The sequence below is a fragment of the Mya arenaria genome, chromosome 4 (genome assembly GCF_026914265.1).
Source record: "Mya arenaria isolate MELC-2E11 chromosome 4, ASM2691426v1".
Taxonomy (NCBI): domain Eukaryota; kingdom Metazoa; phylum Mollusca; class Bivalvia; order Myida; family Myidae; genus Mya; species Mya arenaria.
The window spans coordinates 48,461,907-48,474,888 of NC_069125.1; positions in this window are offsets into that span (position 1 = coordinate 48,461,907).

Here is a 12,982-nt window from a genome sequence, read left to right on the forward strand (position 1 = left end):
TTTTAAGATTATACTGGATTATTTTATTAATACACCAGGCTAGCTAGCGCTTACCTCAATTTTTACTATAAATTGTTACAAATCAATATAAATATATTTATTATATTTGTCTTAGTTGACTCCAGAAGATAGAAAATAGCGTTCTTCTTCTTTTTCTTAGTACCTACACAGCTTGACCGATTTAATTTGTGTATTTTTATTTGTTGTAAACCTCGTATCACATGTATTATATGTGCAGAGTGTACAATAAACTTTGCTTCTTGGCAGTTTTTTAGCCAGTGCATTTATAATAATTGAGGTGCAGCATCACGACTGCGAAATTACGAATTACATCTGTAGGTATTGATTTGCAAGTTTTAACGTCTTTAGGAAATGTAGCCAACTGTATGCATATGTTTTGGCATGTTTTATAACGAAAAGTCATTTATTGATTAACAAGATATTAATTGAGAACCTGTTAATCAAACAAATTACAATATTTATTGTTTGAAAGTTACTAATCAGTTTAATATGCATTTTGTTTTGATAAAAATGTTGAGAATCGTAAGCTAAAGAAGACAAGATCAATATCGAGCAGTATTTGGGAGTTAACGGCTATACGTGTGAATGGGAAAATAAAATACCGACTGCATAGTTAAGCCTCCTAGTATGCAGCTGTGATCGTATGTCTCATATAAAACATATTGAAATATCAACAGTTTATACCCGAGTAGGATTCTGATTGTTTTTGACGGTTATATTGACTTTACTTAGATAGTTTTAAAAATATTGTGCATGTTCATTAAAATAACCGTCAATAGGTAAACGGTCAAGGTTACATTCGTTAGAACAATGATTTCTGCTTAATATGTTTAAAACGCTTTGTCATGCAGTCTTATAAATAGGTATACTTATAAGGTATAAGTGAATAACATCATAACGGCCGATTGTCCCTGTTCGCAGACGTTTACTTGTTCGTATTTTTGTCTTATAAGAGTTTAATAAGTTCTGACCCAGCTAAATTTTAAAAAAAACACTGCATCGTCTTTCTATATCTAACATATAAGTGGACTTACTTACCCCGATATGCGTTGATATATTTAACTTCATGAACTATGTTAAAATAAATTTCAATGTATTCTAGGCACCTTTCGTACCTATGTTTACCTATTTTTACTAATTTTATGTTAACCGATTCTCCGTCTGAAATTATTTGAATGATTATTATTAATTGTTATCTCTCATTGACATTAAATCTTGACTTCAACGAATGCTCCACAAAACAGTGAAATTACAGACTGTTTTTGTTTTATTATAATTCACGTCTATTTCTTTTTGTTTAATGGTATTGTCTCTGACTAACAAATTGTTAGCAAGATTCCTTACGGAAATATACGGATATTTTATCTCAACGAATAAACTAAAATCGACTTGAGATACGTTCAAACGTAGCAAATCACACGTAGAAATACTAATTGGCATACGAATAGCAACATGCTGTCAAGATAAGGTTTTATTCTGAGTTATGTTTGAAAGACAAAGATATATTTAAATAAACATATCTTGCCAAACTATATATCTGTGCATTCTTGGCATCAAACCGTCGTAACATCAGATACCTCGAAACATAGAATCTGAAACATGTGAGTCTCTTCTTTATAGTTTTGAAGAATATCGTAGTTATTGTAGGACATCCTAAATTATTTTGATAAATTCCTATGCAGTAAAAACGGTGGTGGAGCGCACTGTTGAACGGAGTTATTTATGTTTTCTCTAAATAAATAGAACACATCAGCAAAAAACACACGCTCGTTCAGCAAAATAGCTTGAAAGCACTTAAAATCACCGATATATCACAACCTCTAATTATTTAGACATATTGGTGTTTGGTAAAAGATGACGAAAGCTAGTATCTTACGAAACTTTGCCCAATTATGAAGCATGTTATATACATATCGTTAAAATTAAACAACTCAACTCAAATATCGTTTCATTTCACCATAGCTTACAGTAAAGCAAATACATGTGAGAACACGATACATGGAACAACTAATAATATACGGTCATGGGTTAATGCGACGTTATCAGTGTGAGGGAGTGGGGTTAGCTAGTTACGAATATAGGGGAAAATATGACACATTTGATCAAAGAAAAAAGCTGTACGTGGAAGATAAGATTGAGGTTCATCCAAAGTTATACAGCAGATACAATAACATACTTAGTAAACATTTTCTGAATCAATATCAATTAAACTTAAAGTGACTGTGGTTAACTAGTAGTTATACAAAAATTGCAGTATTGTTAGAATTTCATTTAAAATGTCGCTAAACGTCAATATGTTTGATCTGGTATAAAAAAAAAAAAACTTTGTAAATATTTAATTCTAGGACATTTTAGAAAGGGATATATCAAGAGGTAGTGCAATATCATGGAATAACTACAGTAGCAATATATTTTCTCGGCATCTCTGTTAGATTCATTTATTGTGTCATTGCATTGATGGAAGTTAGAAATATCACCGTAAAGTATGTACAGTTTTATGAATACGGTTGTTAAAATAAAGCCAAATGTATGAAGTTGTGCAAAAGCATCAAAATCATAAAAAAGATGCCGTTTTCTCCCACCTCAGATATGTAGATCCAAAAAATTGGCCATGTTGGAAATTCTTATCTTGCACAAAGGCAAAGATAAAACAAATACCCGTATGGAACTCCTATTTTGTTGTCATCACGCAATTACTTCCCTTGTTGAAGACCGTAGTCTGCAGCATCATGGAAACCTTGTCTTACGGCAATATTTAAAAACCAAATTAATTATTTCTCGCTTTAAATGGCTCTGAAAAAACGTTTTCACGCTGCATTGAAGAAATAATGGTGCACATTTCGCGCATCCATGACAACCACGAATTATCACATATCCATACGCATATTTATTTCAGTACGCACAAAGGAGTTCAAGCGGAAAAAAACATTTTATCTTTATCTTTTTTAACTGAGGTTGGAGAAAAAGCATCTACAATAGCCGTTCGTGTAAGGTAGGTTCATCCCAAACCTCGTGCAGGGTGTTCTGTGGAAACTCGGTAAACCTCGTTTCCGCAAAACACCCTACGCTCGGGTTCGGATGAACCTATCTTACACGAGCGGCCATGGAAGATACTTATAACCCTAACACCTCTCGAGGTAAGTTAAAATACATTATTTCATATTTCCTATGAAAATTATTCCGTTATAACCATAATTCATTCCGTTATAACGATATAAAAAAATATTTCAACTAAAAATAAGTTTGTGTTTATGCCGAAAAAGGGACTCTACGGTGGCACATAAGTGACATGTGTATGTTTTTATTTATCTCGTGCCCACGACATACTAAGTCGTACACACGAGATACTTAATATGTGCGCACGAGTTACTAAGTCGTGCGCATGAGTCACTATGTCCTGCGCACGAGATAATTAAGTCGTGCGCACGAGTTAATCTGTCATGCACACGAGTTACTAAGTCCTGTGTACGAGATGATTAAGTTGTGCGCACGACATAATTAGGAAAGGCCACAGAAGAAAATGATTTTAACAAAAACGTTAAGCTTGGTTCCTAGTTTCTCTTTGTGCCATTCATATTTTTAGAAAATAGAACAGTTCTGGATTTGTATTTTATACAGGTACTCATTTATGTCACTTCTGCTTATTCCTTTCTCTACTTTTAGTGTTAATTCACAGAAAGAGAACGTCAATAACGGTTACATAGTCGAAGATAATACGGGATGGGGACAGTAAATAGGACAGCGGTTGTGCGAATGTCGGCAACGAGAGAAGTTAGAAGGCAGAGGGGCGCACACTTTTCGGCTATTAGAGCATCGACAAATACCACGGGCGCTCGGATTTCGGCAAGTGGAGCTTTAGCAACGTCGGCAGATACACAAAAACTAAGCCTAAGAAGATCACAAAGTAGAAGAAATTACCATCGAAACCAACCCACACTCATCATTGGTTGCGGCTGAAAATTTGTTTATGGAAGGCACTGCGTTACTATATGTCGCATATAGAAATGAAAGCAAATGTGAGAAACATCCATTGGAGGTTTCCCTTATATTAACCAACAAGTATGGTTAAATTAATGTTTAATGTTTGTTGTCTTGAAACGTGTGGTCTTTTGTTTGCTGTTTGTTTGGCATTGATCCGTGTGCATTTGAACAAGTGCTTGGTGAAATAGTTGACTACTGACCTCTGATTATCTTGTCACATGAATATACTAGATTGCCGCCTGCCAGGGAAGCGCATCATTGTCGACGAAATTTAATAAAAGTTGCAAATTTCAAGGGTCACTACAATGTTTAAAGTTGAACACTTGACTTCAAAACTAATTGGGATCACCATGCAGAAAATTTATTAAAATCGCTGACCATATGATCAGGCGTCTTTAAAGTTAAAGGTCACCACACTCTCTATGCTTGACCTACTGACCCAATTTATTGGTAATCGATTTGCTTATACAGATACAAGTTGGAACGATTTATAATTTTGTTAAAAATATCTCAACGACCTTGAAAGTTTATATATTCACCCGAAAATAAACAAGAGGCACCTACTTACTATGCTCAATGTCCGTACAAATATGTTTAGGACCAAAAATCAGTTACACAAGTTGATCGAAAACAAAAGTGTAACGACGACGCAGATAACACTGACAGGTAATGCAAACGAGTGCAGCATGATTGAAAAAAAAACGTTTTCGAAATGAAAGGACAACGTATATATATATATAATATTGAGGCCGTATATGCCCATTAACGTACGTTGTCCTTTGTCATAGAAAGTTCAACATGAACGTCATGAACATGCCAGTAATATTATCTCCCAATTGTAAACTGTGCATTGTGCGAATTATGTTCCCATAAGTTTCATTGTTATTATACTTATTGCTATAAACACGCAGAACATTACAAGAAGGTCTAAGAAAATATGTAATTGATGTAGATTTAGTGTGTAAAACTGTGATGATTATTAAATAAAAACATATTAAAGTATTTATGGATCGCGATGTATTCAATTAGTATGATTAGTTACACGTTTCTTTTTTACATTTTTTACTGAACAAATTATTTGTTAAAATTTGATTCCTAAATTTACTTGTTTTACAGATTTTTTTTCACACAAAGTCTGATTAATAATAAATTATTTTTAATTACACAACATGGCAAAGCCCCTGCATACAGCTGTTCATTATTTACCAAATTATATCAACAGTACCGTATTGATAAAATTTTCATTGATGTTCTGTAGCTTCATAATTCATTACATAATAATCATCATAATTATTTCGGTGCGATTAATAAATAACTCTGGGCTCGATTATTTACTAAAATAGAAGCAAAATGGTCTGACCTGCAACAATCCTGCTTACATAGAACAGGGTGTTACCACCCTTTCCAAGCTAATCAATGATTTATTTTCTTCATCAATGTAGTGCATGTTAATTCCTTGCGAGAAATGAAAGCAATGCATCTGTTTTCGTTTTTCTAAAGTCGAGGAACTATCTTAAGAGTATGCATTATTGACTGTGTTTCTTTTTCAAAGGAGGTAATGCACTCAACGTGCTTCTAAGCACATCTGTAATTCAGTAGAGTATGTCTTCATTATTACAGTTATGTTAACCGCTGTATTTCTTAGATCACAATGCCTTTGTTCAGAGTAAGCTTTCAGATTAATAGCGGGCGTTAATCAAAGTCATCATGCAAACCTTATGTTTTACAACCTCCACTGCTAGTATTAAAATTAGTAATTACTCTTGTACGCCACCAGCTTTTTATTTCAAAAACGTTTGACCTTAAATCCAGCTGCACTCCGGATGTCAAAAGAAATATATTTATAATGTGAATATCGCATACAAACAATGAAATAATAATTTCCAATTTTGTTTAAATGCTTAACTTTATTGATATGAGTGATTTTGGGCCTGCTAAAGTAAAAATGCAAAATACTCTTTATAATCAAATTCTTAAAATTGGGTAATGGTGGCTTATTTGCCTTGCATGTTGTTATCGTATCGTATGTTTAAAAACCATTAATAGTGTATGATTTGTCTCGGGAGTCGGTAATTTACAACTTCTACGAATAAATCCGAAAACAGAAATCTCTCATTTTGGGGAAAAAAGGATAAAAAGCCTGAAACGTAATTGAAAATACACAGCTGTATACAAATGTATGCGATTTGTTGCTGAGAGGTTATATGCATTTTGCAACAAGGTAAAACTATGTTATTGTGCGTTTGACACCTTTGTGTCACTACACAATATTATATCGGATGTTTGGCTTGTGGAAATGCTCCTGTCGTGTGTAATATTGGGCCGATTGTTAAGAACGTTGTTAAAGTTAGCAACGTTGTAAACGTCATCGTTGTTAATATTCAAATCTTTACTGCTCTGAAAGTTTAATGGATACGCTTGTGATTGACAGTATTTCTCACAAGATTTGGGACAGTTAATTTAGCTCTACATGTTTTATTGAAATATATGTGCGCATCATTAGAAATTGCACAATAACAGTTTAACGATCCCAATTCCCACGTTGTTAACTTTAACAAAGCTCGCAACAATCGGCCAATTGTATCATAGCATTAGAATCACAACGTTCGATAAAAGTTCCCTCAAGCTTCTGCAATTAGCATGAATAACATAGGACAGTTTTTATAGCGAAATTGCTTGAATGCATGTCTTGTCTAATAGATTACTACACGGTATGGTAGAAATTGTAATGCTCCACTTAAAACGAATGGGATCAATGTTTGACAGTGAATTGTCTTATTCGTTACATGCCAGTTATTTACAACCTATGTCAAGAAATGTTATAACTATCTGTAGGTTGTCCAAATATTTTGACGCTGACACCTTTTTTTGTCTGGTATTTGTTCTGTGGTGAAAACACGAGATAACCTTATTTGTTTTCTCGACCGTTCCTGGTAATTGTATTGCATTCAATCCGTTTTGTTTGGAAATGTGTTTCTTTCTTTCAGCTACTTTCAACCCAGTTAACTTATAAATGACACCATTTAAGACAACATTGTCTTGAGGGCTGAATCGAGGTACCCACACACATAATATTTAAAAAAAAATTAGTTCTAGGAATCTCTTCGTAACAAACAAATGTCACTTCATTTCAGTCAACATAAAATAACCAAGTAAACGATTCTGAGTATCCATAAAAATTCTGTGTAAAACATTTAAGTGTGCTAAATTTATTGATATACTGTGTTTCTATATTTTCTTTTCAATTTTGCGTAACATCAAATCCCGGAAAAAGACCCAATTCAGATTGACTCCCGATCGAAAATATAGGCTCTTTATACTCGAGTGCAAATATCAGCATGGACTCACGATCGGCTTCTAGATCGACACCAAAATAATGCATCGAAAACAGCTGAACGATCAAAGAACTTGCTTTCGATTTCTAAATGAATCGACTACCAAGAGTTTGGCCTCAAAATTTTAACGCTGAATGAAATGAAATGGAAGCTAAATAGTTTTGCCGGTAGCTTAACTAACATCACATGGTCTCACAAATGCAACGATTAAAATAATAAAGTAATGTTTTTATCATAGTCTACACACAAAAGTTACTTTCCTCGTACTTGCTAGTGACTGGCTTCTGAAGGTATTATGCTTTTTACTAATACTTTTTACTACATAAGCTTCAAATGATTAATATTTTCACGTAAGTGTGTGATCATTTTCATAAAACAGAAATTTAATCATATAATATGATATATAAGGAAATGAAAAATAATATATGCGTATTTTAGTAAACTTTTGTTATAATTTTGAAGACATATTTCATTATATTGAAATGCATTTGAATCTCTAAGAACAATTTGCATGATTAACCGTTGAACACTGAGTCATGGCAAGAATACACTTTGTCTTATATGCAATTTGTGATTGCAATTAAACAAATCACTTGTGTTTTACAGAAGAATGCAGCTTACATATTGGCCGAGTCATAAATTATTGTTTTGGGGAATATTTGGTGGAGATCAGTTAACATTTTAATCTGATTTTTTTTCACATTTACATCATCATCTTGTAGCTTAGACATGCAATGTCTACTTACACGTTATTGTACTTGAAATAAATCTTAATTGTTCCCGCTTCATACTCAAAGAAGACGAGAACTAAAATTCAGTTTTTCACACCCAAAGGCCAAACCGAAAAGCCGACCTTCTCTTAGCTTTGATAATTGTCATACATTCAAGTAGAGATCGTTTACTGTTAATAATTTTGTTATAAATGTTATGATCAATCCGGAGTAGAAACCAAGCTTCCCGAAACACGCAAATATTTATGTGCATGATTTTGCTAAATGCACACCAATAATTCACAATAATTCGAGCAGCTGGATATCATTTATCGCATCAACAATTACCGCAGAGTGAATAATCTGCAAAGTAATCAAACTTTCCGGTCACAAGAAATTCGCCAGTTCATCCCGCTAATACAAAAGAATCCGCATGATTTCCAAAAGCAGTGGCAACTAATAATTTGTTTGCTTCCACGTTTAAAATTAGCAGACACTTTGAAACAATGACTTTATGTATTTGATATGTTTCTACTGAGCACCGAAATTCATAATATCACCAGTGGCGAAGCCAAGAGTGAAAATATCAACTTTCACTGAACACGAGATGAAATGAAATCGATATCTCGCTTAAACAAACAATTATCCTCTATGTATTGTAGAAAATCGGTCTCAGTATGTTTCAACAAATCTAGTGATACTGTCTTGCTCATTATATGCCATCTGAAATATTACTGTTTGGTGTTCTTGATTCAAGAATCTCCAACAGTATTTGATGTCGAGATATCGTTTATTTGCACAATATTTTATATCGAGGTAACTTGATTGCATTAACGTTGATTTAAACTGATGTATCTTTTGCCAAAGTGCTCGTCACATTCCAGTTTTAATGACTACTTAGAAGCTTGTTTAGTTTTAAGTAAGCTTTTCACATACTATTTATAATCGTTTTTAAACTGTAACTATAGTTTTTGCATCATATTACTTCCAAGGTAAGTGCCATAATATATCCTAACAACAATTACACATGTAGCCGTTCAGGAAACTGAATATGTAGTCAATAATTATGTGCAGCTGTTCAATATGTTTTACCTTTTTTAATTGTCCGTAATGTTTTACTTGAGTGTTTAGTAATTGAGAATACTCAATCATTGTCAAATTATTTGCAAATGAAAAGTGTTCATTCTCTTCATAATGAATCATAATAACATTACAGGTAAACATATATATCGGAACATGGATACACAATTATTATTATTATTATTATGAATTTCAATATTTTTGACACAGTGAAAAAAAGTCCAAAACGGTCCTAAATGAATTACACCTGAGTGTTATTAGCAGTTCATTAGTTCAAATAATTAAACAAATCGGATGTCTGTAAAAGATATACATGCGCTCTCAACGGACTCGGCATGATACAGATCACCACAGAATATCAAAGAACATCCTATCATGATATCCTCTATATATTGCATAAAAGAGGGAATAAATACAGTGAACAGAAAAGATTAACATCTTTCTGATAGCTAAAACAACGCTTTAGATAATCCCAAATAAAAGAGTGACACGTGATCCACAATTGGTACAATTGATTCGCCAAGGCTAAGGACTCAATTACTTGTACATGTTAACAACGGTCAGTAAATCTGTTTCTGCACTCAAATTGAATTATTTTATGTCAATTTAAAGGGAAAAATAGTATTCTTTTCAACTGTTTACATGATTACATGATTTACATGAAAATGATCAACGTTTGTTCAATGCTTGTTCAATGCATTAAATCGTTCCCTTATTGGTCCGCCAAGGGTAGCCATAAAGTGTTACAACGACACGTGGGACTCTGACGGGTCAAGTAAATAGACGCAAGGTGATGAATCGGATGTTAAAAATTATAGGAGATAACATTGTTAAGCAATTTTGCAAAACTTTTTACATGTGTACTTAATCAGCGAATAACTAAATGGTGTGAAGAAAATAATGTAATTCTGATGCAAAGTTTGGTTTTAGAAGAGGCATTCGATGCAGTGTTTATTCTTCAGTCAATTGTGCAAAAATACGTTAACTTAAATAAACGTTTGTTTTGCTGTTTTATTGATATAAAACGTTGTTTTGATTCTATATAGCTCAACGCGCTATGGTTAAAGTTGTTTAAATCCAATTTAGATGGTAAAATATTACGTATTATACGCAATATGTATCAGTCAGTAAAGTCCTGTGTAAAACACTGTAATAGCTATTCAGACTTTTTTAATATTGCAGTAGGCTTAAGGCAAGGAGAGATACTTTCCCCGATTATGTTTTCATTATTGTGGAAGACTTGGAATTGTATTTACAAAATAGAAACGAATGTGGTTTAGCTTTACGTGATTTTTGTTTGATTTTATTTTTATTTGCTGATGATATGGTTGTTCTTGGTGAAACCCCGGAAGACTTACAAATGTCGTTAGACCGTTTATACAGTTATTGTAATACCTGGGGCTTAGAAGTCAATATTGCTAAAACAAAAATTGAAATTTTTCGCAAAAGATGTGGCACAAAACGTAATGAAAAATGGGTGTATGCAAACGAAGATGTTGACATTGTAAATGATTCTAACTATCTATGAGTAACTTTAAATGATACTGGCAATTTTAGCCTTAATATCCAAACATTATATGGTAAAGGTTTAAAAGCAGTAAACACCTTGTTGTCAAATCTTAAAAAGTATGAATGTAACCTAGGGTAGCTTTGCAATTATTTGATGCGTTTGTTTCATCTATTATTACATACGGGTGTGAAATTTGGGGATTTACGAAGTCTACTCAGCTAGAGAAGATACATTTAAAATTTTGCAAAGCCGTATTAGGCGTTAGACAATCGTCTTCAAATGTTGCTGTATACGGTGAATTGGGTAGATACCCATTGTATATAAATGGATATGTACGTATTGTAAAATACTGATTATCACATAATGTCAAACTGATTAATTTCCATTGCATGCTCTCATAAATATTCATGCGTATTATAGTAATTGCAACAAACACGCGGACAACCAGAAATAGGTCTAATGTGATGATTTCAGTTAAACTATTTTTGCAATTTATAATTGAGCACGTGATATTTTATTAATATATTCAATTATAAGTTCATTTTAATCAATTTCATACTAAAATAACTCGTTTTTATTTGTTTTTGTTTTATTTTTAATAAAAATGTATTATTCATTTAATTTATCACATTATTACAAAACATGGCAAAGGCCATGCATACAGCTGTTATTTATTTACCAAAATATATCAACAGTACAATCATCATAACTATTTCAGTGAGATTATAAGTATCTTCCATGGCCAAGAGTGTAAGATAGGTTCATCCTGACCCGAGCGCAGGGTGTTTTGCGGAAACGAGGTTTACCGAGTGTTGGGACGTGCGCGAGTGTTGGGATGAACCTTTCTTACACGAGCGGCTATGGTAGATGCTTTATCTTCCACCTCAGTTAAACAAAATTAAGTTAAAATGTTTTTTGTTTTTTTTGCTGGAACTCTTTTTTGCGTAGTGAAAATAAATGCGTATTGATAAGATATAATTCGTGGTTGTCATGAATATGCGCGCAGTAATTCAGATAATGTTAATAGTGAAATCGGTATTTAAATAGTTCTGAGGAGAGTGAAGCATTATTTCTTGAAAGGTGCGTGAAAACTTTTTTATGGTGACATTTGAAGCGAGAAATAATTAATAAGCATTCTAAATATTGCAACAAGACAAGGTTTCTAAGATGCTACAGACGACAGTCTTCAACAAGGGATGTAATTACAATGTGATGACCATTAAAAAGGAGTTCTATACGGGCGTTTTATCTGTACCCGTGGGCAAGATAAGCATTTTTAGCATGGATAAATTTTTGGATCTACTTATCTGATGTGGGAGAAAAATAAAGAACGGTGGGCTCGATTATTCAACGTGCTTCTAAGCACATGTGTAATTCACTAAAGTTTGTCTTCATTATTAAATTCTGGTTCTAAGAATTTGGCAATTAATATTCTTTTATTGTTTTAGTTATGTCTGTTAACCGCTGTATTTCTTAGTTCACAATGCCTTTGCTCAGAGTAAGCTTTCTGATTTATTGAGTTCGTTGATCAAAATCATTAGTCAAACCTTATGTTTTACAACCTTAACAGCTGTATTAGAATTAGTTATTTCCACCTGTACGCCACCAGCTTTTTATTTCAAAAACGTTTGACCTTAAATCCAGCTGCACTCCGAATGTTAAAAGAAATATTTTTATAATGTAAATATCGCATATAAAATTTCAAATTTTGTTTTAATGATTGACTTAATTGATATGATTTTGGGCTTGCTTTGTAAAATTGCAAAATACTCTTAATTATCACATTCTTAAAATTGGATGATGGTGGCTTATTCGACTTGCATGTAATAATAATAATCACGTTGTTACTTTAACAAAACTTTGATCAATCGGCGAATTGTATTATAGTATAAGAATCACAACGTTCGATAAGAGTTCGCTCAAGCTTCTGCAATTAGCATGAATAACATAAGACAGTTTTTTATGGTAAAATTTCTTGATATATGCATGTATTGTCTTATAGTTTATTACACGATATGGGAGAAATTGTAATGCTCCACTTAAAACGAATGGGATCAATGTTTGACAGTGAATTGTCTAATTCATTATATGTCAGTTATTTATATTTTATGTCAAGAGATGCTATAACTATCTGTAGGTTGTCCAAATATTTTAATACTAACACCTTTTCGTCTGGTATTTGTTCTGTGGTGAAAAGTTGTTTTTTTCTCGACCTTTCCTTGTAAAAGTAGTGCATTATTGCTTTCGAAAAGTGGTCTTTCTTTCAGCTACTTAACCCAGTTACAACTACATCTGGCAATATCTAACATATTCGGAATTACTTACCCTAATATGTGTTGATATAT